The 27,691-nt window shown below is 35.1% G+C and overlaps 1 long non-coding RNA gene across 1 annotated transcript; it reads left to right on the top strand.

Moving 5' to 3' along the window:
* LOC141542739 (uncharacterized) lies at window positions 1–25,782 on the top strand. Its single transcript, XR_012482244.1, has 3 exons — window positions 1–54; window positions 17,853–17,968; window positions 25,549–25,782. It is a non-coding gene; the product is annotated as an uncharacterized LOC141542739 (long non-coding RNA).
* Window positions 25,783–27,691: the final 1,909 nt, after the last annotated feature.

The raw sequence follows: 27,691 nt of genomic DNA, 5'->3' as shown, positions 1-27,691 counted from the left end.
GGGAAGGCAAGAGCAACACTAAGACCCATTCCTAATCTTTGGTCATCAAAAGAGGTAAGCCAATGTCAATGTTGGCAGAAAGGGTATAAAAAGGGGTATATAAAGGAATATTTTAAAAAGCTGGTGTGGAATAGAAGATTAAGGAGCTCTGAAGTCACATGTACTATTTATATAAACTACTGATGTAAATAGAAACAAGTCATTCAAACTCATTACAAACAAGCTTTCTGCTCTATAAAATGAGGAGACTCAGCCAGATAATCTCTGAAGTGTCCTGTAGTCTTGAAATCTTTGGAGGAGTCACAGAAAGTCTGAGTTAAAAAGAAATCCAGAGGAATGATGAGGATGACATTCAATGCCATGGCTCTTTTACAGGAGGCATTGTAGGGTAGTGGACAGAGTATGGAAATGGAAGTTAGGTAGAGCTGAGTTCCAGTCCAGTCTCAGATGTTTATTGACTGTGTTGTCCAGGGCAAGTCACTACATCCTAGCATCAATTTCCCCATCTAAAAAATAAGGAAAGTAAAAATGGAATCTTGGAATACTCTTTTGAAAGTAATAGATAAAAAGCTCTCTGCAAACCTTAGTGTGCCAGAAATATGGGATTTGTTATTATCAGCATCATTGTTCAGTGAGATTCAGGGATGTAATCAGAAAGACTCTTAATAGTCCCTTATTTTACAGATGTGAAATGGACCAGAGGTAAAGATACTTGTCCAGGGCTACACAATCTGATATAGTGGCCTGAGAATGCTGGGAATGGGCAGCTCTTGACTCTTGTCCATCATGATTTCCCCACAGCTAACCTTGGGGAAATCAGAAGACGGGCCCTTACTCTATAAGAATTCTGAGTTTCTCTGATCATTTTCCTCTGGAGTGACTATCACAAGCTGAGAAGGAGAGCTTCATTGATTTTTTTCGTGTGAGGATATTTGTGTAGGTTTATTGGGCTGCTCTGTTGGGCTGGACAGAATAATTCCCATGATCAGAAAAGGAACCTGATATTAAAATCCATAACTCTGCTGGCCAAATGGCCAAAACAAGAAAGGTCCCAAAAAGGGCAATGAAAAAGCATTGGGTCATAACTGAAGCGTATGGAATAATGAGTTTAATTTCCCAAATTTTCTATTTTTTTTTATTAGGCCTAAACCATGCTTCCTTTTTTTCCTGTATAGTCACAACCTCCATGTAGCTTTACTTCCACAGTTTATAGTATCAGAATTAGGCGAATGATCTCAATATTTCTGAATCAAGAATTACGCTGTAAGGGTGAGTTGTTTGATTTTCAAACAAATTTAGCAAAACCCAGGCTGCTTTTAAATGTAGTGTCAAGGAATCTGAATATAATGACCACAGATCTGGAGGCTGAGGACATGTGGGTTTGAAGCTTGGCTCTGCCTGTACCATGTGACCTTAGACAAGGCAGTTAATTTGTTTGGGACTTGATTTTTATTTCTAAAATGGTATAAGGCTTGGACCCTATGACAAGCTGTAATATGGTTTTATTACTATTGTTCTTTGTTATGTCAGGTCTATAGCTCAGGGATTCTTAAACTTTTTCCACTGATGACCTTTTTACCTAAAAAAATTTATGCAATCTTGGGTAGATAGGTAAATAAAATAGGTACACAAATAAAACATTTACTGATAAACAAATGAAAAAATTTTTGACCCCCACATTTTAGTTATGTTACCATATGGGATTGTGATTCACAGTGTAAGAAACTTTGCTATTGCATACACAGGTTAGTGCAATGCCTGACATGCGGTAGATGCTTAATAAACATTTAATGAATTGAATTATTGAATCGTATCTGAAAATTGCAATTCTATACTGTTTCAAAAGTCTTTAGTACAATGTTAAAGCTATAAGCTACATTAAAACTTTTGAGACAAATTGTATAATGATTTAGGATATTAAAATATTCTTATGTTTCACATTGTTGCACATGTATAATCTATATAGATTGCTTGCTCTCTTGAATGAGGGGAATGGGAAGGAGAGTGAGTGAGGGAGAAAAATTTGGAACTCAATTTCATAAAAATGAATGCTGAAAACTATATATGCAATTTAAAAATAAAATATTATTTACATAAAATTTTTTTTTCTGTCAATGTTGTTATAGAGTTGTTTATTATCCTCATGATTACAGATGAGGAAACTAAGGCTTTGAACCTGGGTTTCCTGAGGTCTCCTACTCAAATGAGATGATATTTATAAAAGCACTTAGTACCATGAGTGGCACATAAGAAGTGCTTAATAAATGTTTATTTTCCTTCTCCTCACTTTCTAGAATTAGAATTCAGAGATTAGGGATTCAAATCCCACAAATATAATTTACTAGCTGTATGACTGTGGACTTGTCTTAACTGTTCTGGTCTTCAGGTGTTTCCTCTGTGAAAGAGAAAGTTGGATTCCATGACCCATAGGATCTTTTTTTAACTCTAAATCTATGATCCCCATGTCTTCCACTCATGTATCATGTCATTGTTCAGTTAAGGTGTTCAGAGGACCTTGCGTTGCTATACCAACAGAGATGGCCCAAAAGGCTTTGAGGTGGGTTATCTATCAGCCAATGAGCAACCATTCTTGATCTATACAAACTCATCATCATCTTGGTACAGGGTGATAAGTCTATTGGTCACAGTCACCCATGTAAGAGAGGTATTTGGAACACCAATAGGGAATAAACCAAGGCCTCTCAAAATGATAATATTTCCCCAATTGTTGACTCAACCTCTTTTTTTGCCAGATGCGATTATAGACTTATCCTTGCCCAAATACTGAAGAACAGATGCAAGGGAAGTATTGTTAGGTTCTAAGTGCTAAATCTGTACTTAACAATTCTCTAGTTCACACCTTTGGTCCACCTTTAAAGGGAGTTTACCCCTTTGAACTTCTGAGGAGGAGTTTACATATGAAAAGGAGTTTATACAACCTTTAAAAGGAGCAAGTTCATTGGTTGAAGTAATTTTCCCACAAGCCCTTGAGTTCTCACAAGCCCATTCTCTGGGAGGATAAAAGAAGACAACATTGAGCAAGCAATTAGTCTACTCTGGGAAGAAGGGTCGAGTCTGGGATTGAGTTGAGACAGCAGATCTCCTCCCAGAGAGCAATCAGCAGTTTCTGGAGACAACAGAACATTACATAGTATAATCTTTGAATCTGAACCAACAGGGACTTTAAGGAGAATCAATCCAACATCCTTATTATATAGTGAAATAAAACAAGACTCAGAGGTCAATTGACATGTCAATAATCACGCGTCTAGTTAGTGGAATAGCTTCAGCCAAAATCCAAGTCTTGGTGCTTTTCATTTAGTTCTATTTCCAGTCTGCCATGCTATTCTACTCAGAGGAGTTGCAATCAGGGAAAGTAGGGAAATAATAAAAACAGAGATTGAAATATGGATGGGGCATTGGAGGTTTAATTAGCCCAATTCCTTTATTTTGCATATGAAGAACCTGAAACACAGATGAAAGGAAATTACCCAGGATCATACAATAATGTGGACCAGTGCTAAGGAAGGTTCCTACATGATTCAGGCTGGAAGTTTAAAATTTAATGACATATTCCTATATCATAAAATGTAATCCCCAAAACATTTTTACTAATTGAGAGATTAAAAGAATTAACTTCAAAGTTAAAAAAGGATACAAGGTAGGAAAACATCATCCAGAGGCAATAGGAGCTTCCTACCATCCCAGAATGAAAATCTTATAAATGCATGAAAAGGAACTTGTTAATTTCTTACTTTGTTCCAGTCACTTTCCTAAAGAAACTGAGAATGAAAATATAAGGAAGCCTCACATCAGCCTTGGGAGGTAGGTGAAACTATTACCCCATTTGGCATTTGAGGAAATTAAGTCTCACAGAAACTATGACTTGTCCACAAAGAACTGACATTTAATTAGGGAAATCAGCACATAAAGGGGAATTGGCAAATGGATAGGGGATAAGCTCAGTGTTATGGTCTGGAAATGGTTGAGAAGGCACATAGATGGCCTGATTCCATCCAGGCAAAGATAAAAGTTCAGCTATGAGCTGATATTGAATCTAGTTGTTTCTAATGGGGGAGATTGAGGAGGATGACCAAAGTATAAGCAGTATACTCTGACAATGACCTGATTCTAGACAAATTTAGAAACTAAAAATATTATACTCCTCCCTACCTTCCTTAAAGGATGAACCTAATCTATTAGTTGTTGGAGTGTCTGCCTAGGGTACAAATGTCATATGGTCTCCAAGGAGGCAGGAAAAATGGAGTGGGGAGGGAAGCAAAGTAAAAAAAGAGAAATCTATGTTAGGAGACTACTATAAGTCCAGAAGTATGAATAGTCTCCAATTCGCTAGGTAAGTCTTCCTCTCCAGCAAAGCCTCGGCTCCTTAGTGCCTTGGCAGAGAGAAGCAAGTACAAAGTGAATAAAGGAGGTCCTGCCACACAAAGCAAATCCTGTCCTTACCACACCCAGGTAGTAAAGAAATGGTTTGATGGGACTTGAAATGTGATGGAATCATAGGATTTGGAACCAGAAAAAAATTGGGGGATTGCATCTAGTGGATCATCCCTCAATGATCAGATGAGAAAACTGTATTTCAAAAAAGTATAGTGACTTGCCTAAGGCCATACTATAGAACTAATATTTGGACTAATGTTTGTTTATACTTAGCCATCATGATTATAATAACCATTTATCTTTTAGATGGTGAAAGTTTCCCTGATGGCAACTAGATGGCACAGAGGATAAAGAGCTGGACCTAGAGTCAAGAAGACCTGAATTCAAATTTAATTCAGACACTTACTAGTCTTGTGACCCTGGACAAATCACTGGATTTCTGCTTGCCTCAGTTTCCTCATATCATAATATGGAACCACAATAACAGCTACCTTACAAGGTTGTTCTGAGGATCAAATTGTAAAGTGTTTAGCACATAGTAAGCCCTATGTAAACCTTGGCTATGATTATTTTCATCCTAGTGTCCTAGGATTTTCCCAAGAGCTATGGAGAGGGACATGAAATATGAAAGCCATTGGTAGTTCTGCATAAAAATATTCATCCTATTTGCATAGGCTAGGCAGAACTAAACTGTGCTATCTATTCTCAGGCAATTTCCAACCTTAAAAGTTTATTACCCTTTTCCACCAGCTTGTGGATGTAGGATTTTTCTGTTTTTCCTTCTCATTTCCCATTCCTTGGTAGGCTATCAGTGACCCAGATTTCTTAAAGCAGAGAGCATGGAGATGGCACAGGCAGAATCCCTACATGGATCAGAGAATATGACTTTAACCCACTATGAATTCAAGAAAAAATAGTGACAACACTTTGGAAGGCAAAAGTAGATAGTTTTGGGGGGTGGACAACATCACTCACTCAGTCAACAAGCATTTATGAAGCCCTAACTATGTGCCAAGTATTGTGCTAAGTGCTGACAATACAAAGAATAACCAAAACAGTCACTTAAACAAGAGGAGGGAAATTCAATTCCAAGGTTATTTAGGGGAACCCTTACATCTACATTTCAGTTTTCCATTTAACCCTTAACCCTATTAGTTAGGTAAGAGTGGGACAGAGGTCAGGACAGAGTTTTCCAGGAATATTTCCTTTCTCTGCAAGTTTTTTCCTTCTGCTGATCTTAAAAACACTTATGTTTATATTTCTAGACAAATTAAGTGATTATTACTATTCTAAGACAGAGCTGCTGTCATGTTTTTTAAAAAGTGTTATCAATAGAAGCGCTTTTGGCTAAACTCACGTCCAATGTGAGAGACAAAACTTTCCAAAAGGTGTGACAAATGCCAGAGGTTGTCAAGCTGTGACAATCTGAATGGACTGAGGTTTTGGAGAAAAAAAGGCAATGATATAAAAGAGAGACTTTGAAATGGCTCATTTCAGGGCAGCCAAACCTTTCAGCAGAGGCAGAGATTCTCAATACAGCTTCACAATTAATTCAGAATGAAAACCCTTCTCATCAAAAAGAGAAGGAAGATGTCCTGCCTAGACTAAATGGACTTGCTTTAATACATAAGCCCAAATGTTATTGCAGAAGGAGCTTGGGTTTCATTTCTTAAATTTATAACTATATCAATCATAGTTTCATAAGATCTGGCATCGATTATTTTTTAAAGGCCCAAACCCTTATGGAACTATTCAAATAACTGTCAAGCCATTTTCCTTTGAAATAGGAGTGAGTGCCAAAAGGGGTAGTCCATAAATTAGAGAGTGTTGTGTCAGGGAGAAGGCATAAATACCCAACAAACTGATAGACAAACCTGTTGACTGAGAGTCAGTTTTTTGCCATGCACACTAAAGGAGGCAGCAGGAAATAGATCTCCCAGAACTGGAGATAATATGGAAATCATTTTGATGCTTTTTACATCCTGCTGGAGATATGCACTCCATCAGGTCAATGCACAGAAACATGCTTCGACATAAACATATACCCAATCACTTATCTACTTCTTTGATGCTTAATCACATTTTTTTCCCTCCTAGGCAGTATAGCTTGGCAGGTGGAATGCTCAATTTGGAGTTAGGAGGACCTGAATTCAAATCCTGCTTACAGTCTAATTTTCTCACCCTGGTCAAGTCATGTAATCTCTCCCTACCTCAGTTTCCTCATCTGTAAAATGAGAGCATTGTATGAAACTTCCAAAATTCATTTGTGTTAAATCTATGATCCATTGACTAAATCCTAATTCAATTAAATCTTGTGTCCAGTAAATTCTTATTTCCTATATGGCACTATTTGTTCCTAGAGATGGCAGAAGGATAACCCCATGCTTAGGGATGTCTATGGTCACATAGTTCAACCCATACCCAAGTAGAATCCCCACAGTAGCATCCAACCAGTTGCCATCCCAGATTATAGGGAGACCTCCAAGGAAGAGCCCTCACTATCTCCTGAGGCAGTCCATTTCACCTTGGACAGCTCTTCTTGTGAGGAAATTTTTCCTGATATCGTCTAAATTGATCACTTGCTTCTACCCCCCCACCCCCGCTTTTGGTTCTGCCCTTTGAATCCAAGCAGAAAAAAATCTAATCTTCTACTCCTTTCATTTTAGTTTTTTTTTAATAATCATCTTTTTTATTTTCAAAATAAATGCAAAGAGAGTTTTCTGTATTCACCTTTGCAAAACCCTGTGTTCCAAATTTTTCTCCTTGCCCCCATTCCTTCTGCTAAACAGCAAATAATCCAAAATATGTTAAACATGTGCAGTTCTTCTATATGTATTTCCACAATTATCATGCTGCACAAGAAAAATCAAATCAGAAAGGGAAAAAAAGAGACAAAAGCAAGAAAACAACAACAAAAAGGTAGAAATACTATAATGTTGTGATCCATATTCAGTCTCCACAGACTTCTCTCTGGATGCAGATGGCTCTCTCCATCACAAGTCTTTTGGAATTGGCCTGAATCATCTCATTGTTGAAAAGAGCTATGTCCATTAGAGTACTCCTTTCATTTTAGACATCACCTAAATCACAGCATTTTTGGCTGCCACATCACCCTTTCATCTGTTCAGTCAAATTAAAGCTTATTTTGCTTTTCACATGAACTGTTCTCTAAATGCATTTCCTCCATCTTGTATTTTAAAGCTATTTTTTTAAGCTTAGCATACAACTTTTCACTTGTCCCTATTCTATGTAATCTTAGTAGTTTTGAGCTTATCAAAATCATATTTTAGATTTTGATTCTGATATCTCTAGTAAGGTAGCAATTTCTCCCAAATTTTGTGTCGTCTGTGGACTTTATAAGCATATATCACTTTTGTTGCTTGTGTCATTGGAAAACAGTTGAATAGAAAGGGGACAGAGACAGATATGTGGAGAAATCACTGCAAATAATGTGAGGTGAATGGGGCTTTGCCTCTGGGCCCTTACAGCTGGGGGCATACTTAATCCCCATGAAGATGAAAATCCCTGGGAGTTTGTCTTGGGGTTATTGGTTATCATTATTCTATTTGGCTTGTACATCAGTCCCATATAGTCTTTGATCTTCTAGTTATTACCAATATAGCTCAAACACAAACCTTGACACACACACAGTGCACCAGTTTCACTTTCCTTAGTATTAATAATCAGCCTTAGCTCTGTCTTGAATATACCATTTCTCCCATCATTCTTAAGTCTTCATGCTCTGCTTGCTTTTTTCACCATATTACCTCTCCTTGCTCCCATATGCATCTTTCTACAATCAGATTTAGTCAATGAGTTCCCTATGCAGTCACATTGATCTTTTTAGATAGCTTTCCTTTTAATAACTCATTAGAATCATTTGTGTTGGTTTTATCAGAATTTTATCCTTGAGAGCACATTTTCTCTATTAAGCTGACTTTCCCTGTAGAATTTTAGACCAAAGAATTCTCCCTGCCCTTTCTCTGAACTTTTAGAAATCTACTATCATAAGATTCAAGAAAGTGATTTCCAAACTTTTTGGTTGTTTACACCATCACTCTTTTTCACCTGACTCTCAATGTAGGTATATTTAGTTAATTGTAATTATTACTATGTTATTACTGAATCAATACTTTTGTATATCACAAATCTTATACAAAGCATGAATTTAAAAGAGGATAAGATAAAGAAAAGTAAATTTTCATCCCAGAGGTAAGTTTAGAGTAGAAAAGTAATGTGGACAGACCTACACTTTAGGAAAATCACTTGGCAGATGTGTAGAGAATATATTGTAATGGGGACAGATAAGGCAAGAAAACCAATTAGGAACCCTTTATAATAGTTCAGTTTGAAGGTAAATGGTGGGCATGTGAGTAAAAAAAGAGAACAAATTTTGTGGAGGCAGAAATAGCTGGATGGTGAGACATTGAGGATGACACACAGAGGTGTCTGAAGATAATGATGTTCAAAGATAACAGAAGTTCAGAAGAGGAACTGGTCTGGTAATGAAGTCTACAATGTGGGTTATAATCTGTCACTCCTATGCTGCACACACTATCCACCAAAAATGGAAGTGAGTCTTTGTGGTTCAAACAGGTAGGATTGTGATTCACTAGCCCAGTGTCTAGAGCTAGCCAAGGTATGCCCATTGTTTCATAATCTGTCATCAGAGTATGGGTACTTTTTGTGTGTGATAAACTCAAAGATTCCAGCATCTATATGGAATAAGAACTCACTATTTGACAAAAATTTCTGGGAAAATTGGAAATTAGTATGGCAGAAACTAGGCACACAAGATTACTATATTCATTGACTGTTGTGTCTTGGGAACCTAACCTATTCCGCTGATTAGTTAATCAGCTTCTTAGCCAGCACCAAGTTTTTGATGACTATTTATAATATGATTTTAGGTCTGCTACAGCTAGGCCACACCTTCATTTGCATTTTTTCATTAATTCCCTTGAAATTCTTGATCTTTTGTTATTTCATATGAACTTTGTTATTTTTTCAGACTCTGTAAAATAATTTCTTGGGAGATTGATATGGCACTGAATAAGTAGCTTAATTTAGGTAGAATTGTCATTTTTATTATATTAGCTCAGCCTACGCATGAGGATTGATATTTTTCCAATTGATTACATCTGATTTTATTTGTATGGAAAGTATTTTGTAATTATAACCATTTAGTTCCTGACTTTGTCTTGGCATATAGATTCCCAAATACTTTATATTATCTACAATGATTTTAATTGGAATTTATCTTTGTGCCTCTTGTTGTTGGACTTTGTTGGTAACATATAGAAATGCTGATGATTTCTGTGAATTTATTTTGTATCTTGCAACTTTTCTAAAGTCGTAAATTGTTTCTAGTAGTTTTTTAGTTGATTCTCTAAAATTCTCTAAGTATAACATACCATCTGCAAAGAGAGATAGATTTCCTCATTATCTACTCTAGTTCCTTTAATTTCTTTTTCTTCTCTTATTGCTAAAGCTAACATTTCTAATACAATATTAAACAGTAATGGTGATAGTGGGCAATCTTGTTTCATCCCTGATTTTATTGGAAATGGTTCTAGTTTGTTCCTATTACATATGATGCTTGCTGATGGTTTTAAATAGATGCTACTGATCATTATAAGGAAACCTCTATACTCTCTAGTGTTTTGAATAGGAATGGGTGTTAGATTTTGTTAAATGCTTTTTCTGCTTCTATTGACATAATCATATGATTTCTGTTACTTTGGTTATTAATATAGTCAATTATGCTATTAGTTTTTCTAATATTGAACCAGCCCTGCATTCTTGATATACATCCTACTTGATCATGATGTATTATCCTGGAAATAATCTGTTGTAATCTCTTTGCTAGGTTTCTGCATCAATATTTATTAGGGAAATTGGTTTATAATTTCATTTCTTTGTTTTGAGCCAACCCCCATATCTCTGTCATAAAATGAATTTGGTAAGATTCCTTCTTTCCTTATTTTTCCAAATAGTTTGCATAATATTGAAATTTATTGTTCTTTAAATGTTTGGTAGAATTCACATGTAAATCCATCTGGCCTTGGGGATATTTTCTTAGGAAGCTGATTAATAGCTTATTCAATTTCTTTTTCTAAAATGGGACTATTTGAGTAATTTATTTTCCCCTCTGTTATTCTGTGCAATTTATATTTTTCTAAGTATTCATCCATTATACTTAGATTACCATATGTATTGGCATATAGTTGGGCAAAATAGCTCCTAATTATTCCTCTAATTTCCTCTTCATTGGTGGAAAGTTCACCTTTTTCATTTTTGATAATAATTTGATTTTCTTCTTTCCTTTTTCTAAACAAATTAACTAAAGGTTTATTTTGTTGGTTTTTTTCATAATCTAACTCTTAATTTTGTTTATTCGTTCAATAGTTTCTTTCAATTTTATTAATTTCCCCTTTTATTTTTAGAATTTCAAATTTGGCATTTAATTGGGTGTTTTTAATTTGTTCTTTTTCTAGCATTTTTAGTTATATATCCAATTCAATGATCTTCTCTTTCTCATTTTATGCAAATAAGCATCTAGAGACATAAAACTTCTTCTAAGAATTACTTTGGCTATATCTCATAAATTTTGATACATTGCCTCATTATTGTCATTCTCTCTTGGATGAAAATATTGATTGTGTCTATGTTTTGTTGTTTCACCCAATTATTATTTAGGATAAGATCATTTAATTCTCAATTAATTTTTGGTCTATTTTTCCTTGACTCTTCATTAAAGGTAACTTTTATTCCATCATGATAAAGATTCATTTACTATTTCTGCCTTTCCACATTTGATATGGAGGCTTTTATGCTCTACTACATGGCAATTATTTGTGTAGATTGCATGTACCACCAAGAAAAAAAGTATATTCCTTTCGGTCTCCATTCAATTTTCTCCAAAGCTGTGTCACACTTAAGTTTTCTTAAATTTCATTTAGCTCCTTAACTTCTTTCTCATTTATTTTGTGGTTCAATTTATTTAGTTCTGATAGACAAGGCTGAGATCCCCCATTACTATAATTTTGCTGTCAATTTCTTCTTATAGCTCTCTGAACCTCTCCTCTAGAAATTTGGATGCTATGCCAATTGATGCATATATATTTACTACTAATATTACTTTATTATTTATGGTACTCTTTGGCAAAATATAGTTTTCTTCCTTATCTTTTTAAATCTTGGTTTTCTTAATCCAATAATTCTTAGATTTTCTCTCCTAGATATATTTTCCAGGTCAGTTATTTTTCCAATGAAGTATTTTATATTTTCTTTTATTTTTTTTCATTTTTGGGGGGGTTTGACTGATTCTTGGTGTATTATTGAGTTACTCATTTCCATTTGTTCAATTCTAATTTTTAGTAAATTATTTTCTTCAGTTAGCTTTTTTAAAATCTCCTTTTGCATTTGGCCAATTGAACTTTTTAATAAGTTGTTTTGTTCATTGGATTTTTTTCCATTTCACAAATTCTGTTTTTTCAAGGAGTTGTTTTCTTTTTCCATTTTGTCAACTCTATTCTTATAGAGCTATATGCTTTTCCCATTTTGTTAAATCTATTTTAAGGAGTTTTCTTCATATAATTTCTATGTTTCCTTTTCCAAATTCTCCTTCAAAATTTTTGTTTCCCTTCCCCATTTTTCTTCTATCTTTTAAGATTTTTTTTTTTTGGAATTCTCCCAAGAGAGCCTTGGGAGATGAAGATCAATTCATAAAACTCTTTGAGACTTCATCTGGGGACACTTTGCCTTTAGTGTCCACAAAGTTTGAAGTCTGTTCTTTCCTGTTTTCATAAAAGCTATCTATGATTAGATTTTTGCTCATTTTAACATCTGCTCTTAAGGCAAAAGAGAGATTACCCCAAGCTTTCTCTACAAGCCATAGGGGCATCATGCTGCTCTGAGACCTGTGCTGCTGGGTTCCTTCCTGTGCTTTGTGGGCATGACCAAATCTTGTACTATACTGGGGTTCAGGGACTCACAATTTGCCTTCTGTAGTTACATTGGAGATCTCATAACTAGTCTGCTCCCCCCAACTTAGATAGACCTTTCCTGAAGTTCTTTCAAAATATTTTTTTGCTAGAAATTTGTTGACCTCCAAATATTTGTCACTTCAAAACCAGTTTAGAGGATTGATCTGGTGTTGATCTGAGGGAAGGCTGGAAGAGCTCAAAGACCTGTCTACTCTCTGCCATCTTGGCTCTGACTTTATCATTTCAACTTGAACAAACAATTCTTATTCATCAGAATATTTTCTTTGTTACTTTTCTACCTTTTGAAAAATGAAATTATCATCAAGAATTTATCAGGTGGTATGATTTTATATATGTAAGAGATTTCCAGCGGATATCTGGGGAGTCAGAAAATCACCATTACTACTAAATTATGCTTTTGGACTAATTTTAGAATCTGCTTAAACCTGTCATCTATTTCCTCCTTACAGCAAGATGGTATGTAGTATACTTTTACTTTGTTTAGTATACTTTGTTAAATCTCTTGCTTAAAATGTATCTAAATGTTTTGTACCAAGAGTTCTTCAAGGTATCCATTTGCATAAATTTCAAATGTGCATGTATTATACATACAAGAATTATACAAGTATTATACAAGAAATATGATATTCTGTAATATTATCACAAGTAACTCTCACTAAAAACATTATCTGTTTACTTCCGTTTTCCCCCAACCAAACTTCTTCACCAATCAACCATTGTGTAGTACTTTAAGATATAAATTTCACTTTATATACATTCTGTCCATTGTTCCTTCCACTATCTCTATAAGGTAAGTAATCCAGGTATTATTATCATCATTGTTAGGATCAGAAGACTGAGGCTTAGTGAGTTTATGTGACTTGCTCAGACTCAGAGGTGGGATTTGAAGGTTGGACAACCTCTTTAAGGTTCTTGATTTCAAGTCCAGCACTCTCTTCACTATAATCAAGGCCTCCTATCTTTCAGTAATATATTTAGATTCAAAAGGAAGACATTTCTTGAATCTCTCTGCCTCTTGCCGTGTGTGAAAGTTGTCACTTTGGTTGTAATACCATGAGCAGCACAATTAGTTAGTCTTGCTAGAAATTGGGGCCGATTCCAGCTTTAAGTTCCTTGTGTTCTAAATATGTCATTATGCTTTAGTGCTGGTTATTTTATTTCAGACATTCACTCTCACCATGCTTCTTTGCCCTTCTTTGAATGTTCTACAGCCTTATCATGACATATAGTTGAATAATGTAAGACAAGCACCATTTTTTCTATATGCAAGATACTTTTGCCTCTTACCCAATTAAAAGAAGAATTTAAAAAACCTTTCTGATCTGCCTATATCTGTTGATTCTTAAGACCAATAATAAAATTTTAAAATGATAAAAAATTGAGTAATATTGTTTTATTTTTGCTCAATCATATTTTATTTTTCCAAATGCATATCAAGATCTTTTTCAACATTAAATTTTATAAGACTTTGTTCCAAAGTTTTCTCCTTCCCTCCCTTTTTTCCTCCTTTGGAGTAATCAATTATAGATTTTGGGGAAGTATGCTTATTTAGGGCACAATGGAATAGACAAAAGGATGCTGGATCTGGAGTTTGAAGACTTGGGCTCACCTCCCAGTTCACTTAATCCTTCAAAGGATAGGATTACTCATCTATAAAATGGGGGGTCTGATTAGATTTCTTCTAAAGCTTCTTCCAATTATAAATCTGTAATCCATCTGACTTGAGTTGTTCTAACCTATAAACCAATTATTTTTTTCTGAACCTGGAGGGAAGGCAATGACAAGAATAGAATGATCTTTCATGCCCTAGAAATTCCACCTGATATCCTGGAAATGTACTTGATAGATATCATGGATACTTCCAAATTTAGGGACCATAGAGAAGCCCTGCTAGTCCCCAACCTGTGAATGAATTATTGTAAGAAAGAGGACTGTTTTTGTGTTTTAAGGGAATGAACATTATTGTATTTAATTTTTTTTTTCTGAGAAAAGAGCTACTTTTTAGTTTTTAATCAGGATCCCTCTCTCTGTGTTTGTTCCCTTGAACAATTGGATCATAGGCCTGACAGGGAACTCTAATCTAAAGCTTTTATTTTACAAACAAGGAATATGAGGTTCAGAGAAGTTAAATGATTTGCTCATAGTCACATGGATAGTAAATGTCATAGAGAGGATTTGATCATGGTTCCTCTTGTCTTTATGGACAGTGTCTTTTGTATTCTCCTATTTCCTTTAATGACTTTACAATTCTGTTTTGAAGACAGGTTCAGATCCCATCAAAATTTACAGTAGCCAGGAAACTTCCAGGTGGAGTAAATGTATGCATATTTGGGATTGTCAAACAAATTAGGTAAATAGGATCTAGATAACCTAGATGGTTTGATGGGCAATGTTCTAGGCTGAACCTAGTCATTCCTATTTCAGGAAGCTGTCTGTAAATTCTGGATCTAGACAGAAGAGTATCTTGTGTTCCAAGTGCTTCCTGATAAACCCTTCGCTAAGAATTAGATTGACCATGAAGTTTAATGACCATCCATATCCACTGGATAAAATTTTTATACTCTCATCTAATGGTCTTATCCAATTTTATTACATAGAATGATTTTTTTCCTTCTATATAAACATCTCTGCTAAAATCCTAGATAGTTTAGATGTAGTCAAAGAAAAAGGGAAGAAATGCTATAGTGAGGTTAAAAGGCTGATGTGACAGCAGAACATGGAAAATATTTTACAAGTTCAACATATATCTGAAGCCAGAAAATTAAGCCAATTCAGTGGCCTAAAAGGTCAAAGGGGTGCTCTTGGTTCCTGAATACAATGAACAGAGGCTTTAGTATAGTAAGCTCCAAGTTATGGACAAGATCCCTGGATGGTTCCAAGAATGGGCAAGAATCTCTAGGAAACTGACCTCAATCAGCAAGTGCTCAGGCCCAGAACAGATTCCTAAAAGTCACATTCCACATAGAATCTCCAAGTTAGAAAGTAGTCAGCCAACAAATGTTTATTAAGGGCCTACTATGTGCCAGACACTGTGATTTGATTTGAGGATTAAAAAGGAAAGTGCAAAAAACGTGGTTCATTCACTTAAGGATCTCACAATGTACTGGGGGAATGGAATTTAAAGGTCATTTAGTCTGGCAAAAAAAAGGAACCAATTGATTAAGGACATTATTATTATATTAAAAATTCGAGAGAGATATTTGAACACATAGAGAATTGACTCCCCAAGAAGAACAACCACTTCTTTGTCAGTGACTAGGTGGGAGAAGGGAAAAGAAAGTGGACTATAATGACAAAGAGGTATTTTAATAGAAGAAGGAGCTGCTCATTCCATTTTGGGAGTAGTTCTGATTGTTTACATTTTTTTCAGGCACCAAGCCTAAGTTAGTTTCTAGAACTAAGAAAACACTTTATTATAAATACAGTATTTATAATACTGCATATATGTTATAATATATATTATATTATATATAATATAATATATATAATATAATATATATTATATGTTATATTATATTATATATAATATAATATATTATATATAATATATATAATATGTTATATTATATTATATATAATATATATAATATGTTATATTATATATATTATAATTATTATATTATAATATATAATATATATGTAATATATATTATATATATAATATAATATATGATATATATTTTATTATATATATTATAATAAACGAAATGATGCTTAAGATTCTAGGAGAGACTGTAAAGGTTTATTTAGCTTAGAATATTGCTAACCATAGGGTTGATATTCTTTGTCCCTTTGAAACCTAAGCCTAGAACCTTTCGAAAAAAGTCATTTTTAAAAATACAAAAGGTACCTTTAGAACCCAGAATAATGTCCAGTCTTGGGAAGACAAATCTGATAGGCCATTGCTAAATGTCAAAGGATAAGTAAGGTGGGTTGAGTCCAGGAAGGAACCCATTGGAAGTACAGCCACCAGGGGGAGAAAGTGTACCTTTTGGGAGTTTCTTATTTTAGCTAATTACTTTTGCAATTGTGTACTAAATGCAATTGTTTCAAGTGCACTAGAGTAAAGCATTAGTGCCTTGGACCAGAGGCCTGATTACTCTTCCCTAGTTACATCTCTGACTCTGAGGCTGAATACAGAGTCTAGTGTCTGGGTGAAACAATTGGATGGTAACAGATAGAAGTACCAACAGCAGGATCTCCGAGTGCAGGGGTAAACTGTGTTTTAATGCAAGAACTCAATGTGACAGCAAATTTTTATTTATTATTCATTTACATAGGTGTGTACATGGGATGTGCTGGAAGAGCCTAGAGACAACCTATTTTCTTTCTTTTTCTCGCCTTCTCTCCATTCCCTTTCTTTCCTCTCTTTACCCCCTTCCTCCCTTTTCTTTCCTTCCTCCTTTCCATCTTCTCTTTTCCATTCTTCCCTCTCTCTTCCATCTTCTTCAAGCTAGAAATGCAGTTCACTCAAAAACTCAGTTATCTTATAAATCACACTTGGGACTTTATCCTGTTCCTTATCTTAATTTAGGATCATTCACTCCTCCAAAGGCAGCTTGCTAGTCCACTTTCACTGGTTCCCAATCCTTGTGCCAGATTTAGGGGGCCCACGCCTGATCCCAGCCTCAGGCTCTCCAGCATCTGGGATTATAGGCATGTGCTACCACTCCTTGAAACACCCTAATATCTTAACAAAGGACTTTAATCTTTTAATTGGGTTATATGATACATTCTCTGTAAGGGCTAAATTGCATGCTCTAGTTGCAGAAATAGATAGAAGGTCCATGTTCATTAGAATTTTGTGTCTTCACTATTGCTGCCCCGCATTGCCATTGGTCTTCCCTTTCTCTTTCTCTAGTTGCAATTGGAGCTAGTTCATAATATGTTTAAAAATTTAAAAAAAAATCTCTATTTTTCTGAGATATGGTCTAGTGCCTTTCCATTAAACCGAGTATGGATGTGTGAACCAGTACATATGTGCGTATTCTAATTCTTCAACACGTCCATAATTTCATCATTGAAAATATTCCCTCCAATAATACTAAAACTCTTTCATTTTTGTCAGTTTTGTTCATATCTTCTCTTGGACTTGCCACAGGATGTCGAGGTCCAACTAACTGGGGTCTTTCCTTGAGTCTCTTGTTATCGTGAAAAAGCAAAAGGCATGTATGCTAACTGCCCATTGGTTATCTATTGATCTCTCCATAAAACTACTCTATTTTCTTTTTCAATTACATTTCTTTGATACTTGTGTTTGTATTCTCTTCTTCATTATGGTTTCACTGCAGTGATGGCAAGATACAAAACAGATGGTTTAAAATGTGAATTTGTTGCAAAAGTCCCAGACAAATTCCCAATTCAGGAAGCAATCAGCATTATGAGCAAAAAAGAACATTTCTTTAATTTGAGCCTTTAATATACCTTTTTTTTTCTTTTTCACAGAAGCTATTGTCTTTGAAAACTGCAGCAACATGTCAGAAGTGTGCGACTGTCCTCAGTTCACTACCCTGTAAAAGATGTGTGGTAAAAAAAAGAAAAAAAAATCGAGGAATGCCTGCGTAAGTAATTTTGTTTTTTATGATTCGAGCCCCCAAAAGGTCTTGAACTGTCAGATTTATTGTCTATCCAATTTTATGACTTTTCGTTGTATTTATTCTTTGATGTTTACCATCAACTGTGTCGACGTGAGCTCTGGGGTCTGTGGGCTCTCATATTGCTAAATCATTTTTTAAGCTTTAGCTGTAGCTTCTATTCACCATCAATCCCCAGAGACATGCCATTAACATGAATCATTTTTGAAAGTATTTGGTGCAATATGAACCTCTTGTTGAGTCGATCACTCATGGTGATGGAAAGAAGTGATGACCTTCACAGAAGTGCCCTATCCCAGGGAAATATCCGAGGACAGAGCTCCCCTCCACCAGCAGGGGCTTCAGTATGGCAGATTCACACAGACTTAATCACAAGCTCCTGAAGAATCTGGAGATGCTTTCTTTAATAGTAGATGAGGTCAACTTTAGGAAACACACTGACCTAAAACCACAATTATTTTATCTTATGGGCTGTTATTTCTTACCTCCACAAAGATTATTTTTACAACTAGATGACTGAGGGCTTTTATCAACCATATTGTGTGTGTGTGTGTGTGTGTGTGTGTGTGTGTGTGTGTATGTGTATCTGCATATTATGTTATATTATACATAAATATATTAGCAATATGTTATATATGTGTACATAAATATAAATAAATATGTGTATATATATATGTGTGTGTGTGTTTTATATACTTCTTGAAGTGAAATATACTAAATGTGAATTAATGTGACTATTTCTGAAGAGTAGAATTATTGAAGGGGAAGGGAAAAGAAGGAAATAAGCATTTATATAATACCTACTGTGTGCTAAGTGATTTATAAATATCTCATCTGATCCTCTTAGAAGGAGATATTGTTATTACTTCCATTTTGCAGTAGAGGAACCTAAGATAGATGTTTAACAATTTTTTTTTCAGGATCCCACAGCTAGTAAGTGTCAGAGGTCAGATTTGAATTATTTTTCTTCACTTCATGTCCAGAGCTCTATCTACTGGACCAACTAGATACCTATAGTTATACACGGTTTCCCAAAAGTCTTCGTGCTTTAATAAGCTTCAATAAATTAATAAGCTTAAAATTGTATTAAGACTTGGGAGAGACCCTGCATGACTTGTCAACCATATCTAGATTTAGAACTGAAACACACCATAAAAATCAACTCGTTTGACAGCAGAAGGAATTGAATCTCAGAGAAAAAGGTGACCTCCTCAAGATCATACAAGGAGTAAGAAGTCAGGAAGGGGGTAAGGAGGATTACCCAGTTTGGATTCCTTGGCCGTCCACTAAAATGCTTGCAAATATATCTCGTAAACATACAGGGAAACTCGGAATTGCTCAGAATCCTTCCATCATCCCGAGCTGTTCCCTTGATCCAACACGCCTTAAAATTCCCCCTCTTGTTATTTGGTTTGATGCTGTAATTAAATGAGATACTTACTCCCAGGAATGATGGATGCATCTGATTGAAAAGAAAGCACTCTGTTAAATTGTAATTGACTTATGAAGATCCATGGCTTGTCAGTTTCAGTGGCGGTATCAGTTCTCCACGAGGAGATGGGACTAAAATTCCCTGGTCTGCCCAGGACATGTTTTGCTCGTTGGTGGATATGCTGGATTACCAGTGAAGGCTCTTCCGAGTTAAAAACGTGGGCTGGATAAACTGATGACAGAGTGTTGATTAGGTTCGTTGGTAATTGAAAAAGCAGCGTAAAAGGCGAAAGATGGAGTGGGATCCTCCTCTGCTTTGGTACCGAGGGCAGCAGAACGTAGTGGCCCAAGGCTGGGAGCCAGATTCCCAGGATCTGAGTTCAAATTATGATTTCCCCACTTACTAACTGCCTAATTGTAGGAAATCATGTAGCTTTATGGGAATCTATTTCTTTATCTATAATAAGAAGGGTCAGACTAGAAGATGACATATAAGGTTACTCTTCACCCTAGATCTATGATCTTGAAGAATTACTTGCCTCCCTCCCTTTCTGCAGAGATGGAGGATTGTAGGTATAAAATACTGTATATATTATCATGCACATACTTCATGCATTGGTTGTTTTTACTGAACAGATTTATTTTTTCTAATTAAAAAAAAAAACTTTGTTATAGGGGATGTCTTGCTAGGAAGGGCCAGGGGTGAGGGCTATATCTAGAAGAGAAGTTTTAGATAAAAACACAATTTTATTTTTTTATTAAAATTTTTAGATTTCAAAACATATGTGTGGACAATACTTCAACATTAGTCCTTGCAAAACCCCCTTTCCCTCATGCCCTCCCCTAGATGGCAAGTAGTCCAATGAATACAAAAGTACTATGAATGCAAAAAACAACAACAGAAATATGAGCATAGAATTTTGCTTTGAAAACTTAAAAAAATCCTGAATGTTTAAAATATTTACATGTAATTGGGAGAATATACAATATTATTTTTTTATATGTTAAACATGGTAGAAAAACACAAAACACAATTTTAAAGAAAAAATTTTGCAATGTTTTCTACTATGAAGGTTGCAGGAAAGCCAGAAATCTTTCCGTTTTATTCTGTTCTGTGATAGGAAAAAGAAAAGAAAAGGAATGGCCCATTAATTGCCATGGTAACAATATATAGAACATGCCACGGATAGCCTAGCCAATAGATAGCCTGTTGGCTTTAGGGAGTTCAAATCCTGCCTTTGGTACTTTCTACCTTGGGCAGCTCACTCTAGTCAATCAATCAATCAATCAAACAACAAGCCTTTCATAAGCCAGGATTTGTACTAGGCAATGGGGTTATAAGGACAATTAATGAAACAAGTTCTACTCACTAGGAATATACATTGCAAAAAGTATATCAGAACAGATAAAAAGAATAGATTCAGATAAATCTAAAGTAGTTAAATACTTTACAAGTGAATATGATGAAGAGATGTTTGAGCTGTATATTAAAGGAAGCTAGGAAGCTAGCAATTCTATGAAAACAGTGAGGAGGGAGTGCTTTCCAAGCATGGCAAATAGCCCCTACAAAATCAAAGAGACAGGAAATTGAATATATTGTATAAGTGACAAAATGAAGGGCAGCTGGATAGCCCAGTGGATAGAATTGTGAGCCTGGAGTCAGAAAGACTGATCTTCCTGAATTCAAAGCTGGATTTGAACACTTATTAGCTTGCTTCAACAAATCACTGTTTGCCTCAGTTTCCTCATCTGAAAATTGGGACTAATAATAGCACCTACCTCCCAGAGTTGTTGTGAAGATCAACTGAGATGATATTTGTAAAGTACTTACTACAGTTCCTGTCATGTAATAGGGACTATATAAATGCTAGGTATCAGCATTTTTATGGATCATAAAGTGTGGGAATGAGAGTAATAAGCTTGGAAAGATAGTTTGGGGCAAGGTTAGATAGCTAAATGGAGGAGTTTATATTTGAATCTGGATGCAAGAGAAAACTGTTGGTTTTTATTGAGTAGAAGAATGATCTGTGCTTTAGGAAAATTATCTTGGCAGCGAGGATGGGAGGAAGGAAGAAACTTCAGTTCTTTTTTTAGACTTGGTCGCTGCCAGATCTAAACCTATCACTCTATTGAATTTAGAATGAAATAGTCAACAAGCATTTTATTAAACATTTACTTTGTACCAGAACCCTTGCCAAGAACTAAGAATAAAATGAAAAGCAAATATATGCTTTCTAGCCTCAGGGAGCTTACAGTTAAGGTGCAAACAATGATCATTCAAGATAAATATAAGATCCAACCATTCTGGAGAACAATTTGGAAGTATGCCCAAAGGGCTATCAAACTGCGGATACCCTTTGATGCAGTAGTGTCACTACTAGGTTTATATCCCAAAGAGATCATAAAAGAGAGGAAAAAACCAACATGTGCAAAAATGTTTGTAGTAGCCTTTTTTGTAGTGGAAAGGAATTGGAAATTGAGTGGATGCCCATCACTTGAGCAATGGCTATGTTATGGTGTTGAATGCAATGGAATATTATGCTTTTATAAGAAATGATGAGCAGGCTGATTTCAGGAAAACCTGGAAAGACTTACATGAAGTGATGCTGAGTGAAATGAGAAGGACCAGAACATTGTGCATAGTAATAAGATTATATGATGATCAACTGTGATAGACTTAGCTTTTCTTAATTTTATAGTGATCCAAAGCAATTCCAATAGATGTGGGATAAAAAATGTCATCTGTATCCAGAGAGAGAACTATGGAGGCTAACTGCAGATCAAAGCAAAAAAAAATTCACCTTTTTTTTATCTGTTTGCATTTTCTTTCCCATAATTTTTTTTCCTTTTGGTCTGATTTTTCTTTCACAACATGATTAATTTGGAAATATATTTAAAATGATTGTATATGTATAACCTATATCAGATTGCATGTTGATTTGGAAAGGGGAGAAAGAGGAGGGAGAAAAAAAATTAGAACTCAAAATCTTATAAAATGAATGTTGAAAATTATCTTTACATGTAACTGGAAAAATAAAATACTATTGAAATTTAAAAAAATAGGAAAATATTTTTAAAAATATATAATCTGGGAGAGAAGCAACTAGAGGGAAAGGAAAGGAAGAAACTAGGAAGGGCCTGCTGTGGATTTGAGCTGAGTTTTAGCCAAAGTGGAGGTGAGCAAGGAAGCTTCATAGGTGTGGTGGATGGCCAAAGGAAAAGCCAGTGTGAGGAAGAGCAAGAAGTCTGTATAAAGAGAGGATAGGAGAGAAAAACATGAAAGTAAAATGGTGGAAGAGGCCAAGTGGAGAAGAGATTAGCTCTGCAAGATTGTGTATTTGCAACTGGAGGTCATGGAGAGTCATGGGAGTTCATTCAATAGGAGCATGAAATAGTCAGACCTTGGATTTGCGGGGGGGTGGGTGGAGAATGGAGGCCCCAAGGCCAGCCAGAGAATGGAGGCCCCAAGGCCAGCCAGACAGCCACTGGAGAGCACACGCAAGTGGGGTGGGTATATGAGTGGATAGAAAGTAAGACGTTGTGAGTTGTCATGAAGTTAGAAATGATTTGCTTTGCTGACACTTTGTAAAGTGAATAAATGAGTTGAGAATGAGAGAGATGGAAAACCTGGGTACCTAGAAAAATGATGGAGCCCAGCCTTCTAATAGGGAAGTTGGGAAGGGGAATATTTGGGAAGAAAGGTATCAGCTCTGTTCTGAACGTGTGGAGTTGGAGATGTCTATAGGAGTAGGAGATGTTGCACAGCAGCTAGGAGACACAATGGCCAGACCTCTGGGATTAGAAACAGGAAAACTGATATTCATGACTCCAAATCTGGCCTCGGGTACTTACCGTATGACCCTGGGCAAGTCACTTAACCCTGTTTGCCTCAGTTTCCTCATCTGTAAAATGAGCTGGAGAAGGAAATAAAAAACCACAAAATGGGGTCACAAAGAATTGGATGTGACCCAATGACTGGACAACAGTAACCAAAACAACAACCATGGTGGAGTAGAACTCAGGGGAGGGTCTGAGACTGGATATATAGATCAAATGCTGGCTGCCTTACCCAAAGCATGGCACCTATCCTCTGGCCATTATTTCCTTTCTCCCTATCACCTTATGATTGGGTCTTTGAACTCCATCCTGGGCTCTAATTGATGAACTTTCACTTTATTTCTCTAGAAAGCAGACCTCCACAAAGGTGTGTGCCCAGGCCTACAGGAAAATAAGATTGTTAAATTTTCAGTGAGAGCTGAAAATAATTATTTGTGATTTAGTCAGTTATTTATGTCAATAATCAGTATATACTTTAAAGTAAGGACTGATTTATTTTGTTGATTGGCTAGACTTTAAAAAGTGATGGAGAAAATGTTAAGAACGCAGATTAAGCTTAAGTGTGTCATGCCTATGATTTTACCCCTGGAGAGCTGGTTGTTAAACATTTATCAGCACATTCTTGCCTCTGGGTCACTTGCAAGTCACTATTTTCAAACCATGTTACTTTATATATAATGTGCCTTACCACTTTTCCAACTCCCTCTTAGGTGTTTTTTTTCTCCCCTACCATTAAAATCTCAGAATTTTGAGCTAGTATCCCCAGGATTTAGCATAGTGCCTACCACATGGGAAACTCATAATAAATCTTTCCTCATTCATCATTTCTTCATTCAAATGCTAAGTTCTGAGATAGGCACTATGAATACAAAAAAAAAACAGAAATATGAGCATAGAATTTTGCTTTGAAAACTTAACAAAATCCTGAATATATTATATTTTATATATATATATGTATATATATTCTGAAAATATTTAACATATAATTGGGAGACTATACAATATTATTTTTTTAAAAGATGGCCTGTTTGCATTTTCTTTTCCATGATTTTTCTTTTTGGTCTGGTTTTTCTTTCACAATATGACTAATGTGGAAATATTTTAAATGATTGTATATGTATAACTTATATCAGATTGCTTGTTGATCTGGGGAGGGGATAAAGTAAAGGAGGAGAGAAAAAAAATGGAACTCAAAAATCTTACAAAAATGAATGTTGAAAATTATCTTTACATGTAATTGGAAAAATAAAATACTATTGAAATTAAAAATAAATAAATACAGTAAAAATTTAAAAAAAGATATAATCTGGGAGAGAAGCAACAAAACAAAACACAATGCCATAAGTATATGGCAATCTTGCCTGATTAAGGAATATTGATCAGCATTCAAAGTGCAATAATTCTCACTTCCACTTTAATAATACTATTTCAAATCTAGCTAAATATCAAATCATAGAACCCACTACTCAAAACTCAAAGTATTTGGATTGTTGCAAGAAGGCCCCAGTAGGAAAGATTTTTTCTCTCTGATCACTAAAGGTCACCCCAAAACATTTTCCTGACATATCCTTTGAAGATTGACTTCTTGGTGTGTTTACTGATAACTATTGTTAAAAAGTCTTTTCTGATAAGTGGAAATCAAAATATTTGCCATCCAATATTTTTCGTTCTTTGTATAATTTTTTAAAAAAGATAAGTCACAAGATTTATTCTTCCATCTCTTACTGTATGTGTTTATTCTTATCAGAGTTCAATCTCTCTATAGAAACTGGGCCTTTATAGATATTATAGCCTTGAGTGGAGTTTTTAACTATTAGGGCTATAAATGTTTGTGTCTGTTGCCATCATCTGTGATGATACGAAGTGTCCCTCTGGTAGTGTAGTGACAAAAGGAACTTTGAAGAGGAACCTACATGTTTTAGGCGAGGGAAAGCTACATTTTCTCCTAGGCAATTATGTCAGCCTCTGGATAGATGTATTTACACGACTATGTGCAATAGCTGTCCTTATGAAACAGATAGATGGATGGTGGGAGTTTTTACGTGAACCCTAAACATGGATCTGTAAAGAGTAGGGATATTTCAAAGTGGCAGAAATGATAGGGAGCTGAAGGAGAAAGCCAAGAACAAAGTCAGGATGAGCCTCTCAATGGAAAACCCACTTGAAAAAGAGACAATTAATTCTCCTTGCTGATGCAATTATACAAGACTGGAGATGAGGGGTGAAGGACTGAAAAAATGAAGCATTTTATAATAATTACTTTCCTTCTCTCTCTGCAGGGATCATCTAAGGGGCCCATTGAATGAAGGCTACGTTTATATTGAAGAGCATGTGCTAGTACATGTCTGACAGTCAGCTCTGGGTAAAAAAAAGACAAAAAAAAATTAAAGTATCCAGGATATTATACATTTAAGCTTAATCTGTGTTATTAACATTTTCTCCAGTATTTTATAAGTGTAGAAATCAGTAAAACAATAAATCACTCTCTTTTTGCCAATTTCCAAGGTAAATAAATGGACACACTGAAATCTTAACCATCTGTTCTTGAGAGACAGTCCAACACTCCTATTGTGATATTCAAAGTCACTTTGAGTGACTTTGTGTGACCATCCTTTGCCTCAGTTTGCTCTTTTGTAAAATAAGATGGTTGAACTGGATGGTCCTTTTCACAGCATCTGACACTTGAGATGCTTAAATCTTGACTGACTGATTTTCAGCTTTAGGGTCCCTTCCAACTATAACATTGTATAATTCCATAATCAAGAGAGAACTTTAAAATGTTACAATACTGAGATTTTTAATATCATGTGACAATTTTCTGAGATACTTACCTATTTTTTCCTAGCTATTAGATACTATTTTCTTTCTTATAGATGAGACTTATTTTTCTGATCATGTAAAAGCACATCTTTCTAAAAAGTGTGTATCCTACATCTGTGAATATATGTAAATCTATGTATATATTTAGAAATCCTGGCTAATTTCTGAATAGAAAGCTATTGGAGATTCAGAAATCAATTTTTAAAAAATAAGTGTATTTTTCAGCACTTCTTGTGATCTAGGAGCCATGGGGAATAAAATATAAAACAAGACTTAGTCCCAGTTTCTATTCAGATTTCTATTAACTCAACAATTTAATCTGTGGTTTATGTTTGGATTATAGTTAGACAATGGAAAAGTGTAGAGTGAGGTATTTGTTCTTGCCTCTGCAAGATGTGTAAAATAACACCATATCATTTACACAATCATTATCAGTCAATTAACAATTGTTTTCATGTATCTATAGAAACAGAGGAAATGGAGACTGGACTTGAGGTTTCATTGATTAAAGGGAACTCAGATGAGAAAAATCTGCCTCTCAATGCATGTAGCACTATCTCTACTACTTATAGTCTTAGTTACTTAAATCAGTGGTTTAATATCATTGGATGGTCCCCTAAAAAGAAATGGGGGCCATTAATTTGCACATATGAATTCCTGAAGGTCAGTATTGCTTTAGTTTTTAAATGGAATATTATTTATATTCTCTTGTATTTTTATTTTGTTAAATATTTCTGATTATAGTTTAATCTGATCTACTCTCCAGTGCATGTATGGGAGCTGTGTATTTGATACCTCTTGCCTAGGTCACTGAAAGCTAAGACACATCACAACAAAGATTTGAATCTAGGTCTTCATGGCTGACAGTATGTGCTATAACATGCTGCCTATATATGCATATGCATATATATATATATATATATATATATATATATATAAAGAGAGAGAGAGAGAGAGAGAGAGAGAGAGAGAGAGAGAGAGAGAGAGAGACACTAAATATAAAGAAATACCAGGCAGTTTAGGAAGAGAAGGCATTAGCAGCCAGTAAGACTAATTAATAATGAATTATTACTGATAATAATGATGCTTTTTACAGAACTTTAGGGTTTGAAAAATGCCTTACAAATCTTCTTTGATCCCTATACAACCCAGGGATATAGGTCCTAGTATTTTCCATCTAATTCTAGTGCTTTCCCTACGTTAATTATCTCCAATTTATCCTGTCAATAGCTTGTCCATACATAATTGTGTATTTTGTTTGTATGTATATTTGCATATGTATATGTTGCATATGTTTGTGTATATTGTGTTTGTATATATTGTTCATATCTCCCCATTACACTGAGTTCCTTGAGAGCAGAAATTGTATTTTGCTTTTCTTTGTAATCTCAGAGCTTAGTGCTGGCACATAGTAGTACTTATTAATGTTTATTCACTGTATGTTACAGATGAGGAAGTTGAGGCAGATAACAGTTAAATAACTTGTCCACGGTTACCGTAGATAGTCATAATTTGATCTTGGATTGAACTCATGGAATTTTAAAGTGCAATTTAAATTTAAAGTAAATTTAAAACTCTGTGTTTGGCATTAAGAACAAGAGA

This window comes from Sminthopsis crassicaudata, chromosome 5 (genome assembly GCF_048593235.1).
Source record: "Sminthopsis crassicaudata isolate SCR6 chromosome 5, ASM4859323v1, whole genome shotgun sequence".
NCBI classification, from domain to species: domain Eukaryota; kingdom Metazoa; phylum Chordata; class Mammalia; order Dasyuromorphia; family Dasyuridae; genus Sminthopsis; species Sminthopsis crassicaudata.
This window is presented reverse-complemented; position numbering and strand designations above follow the sequence as displayed.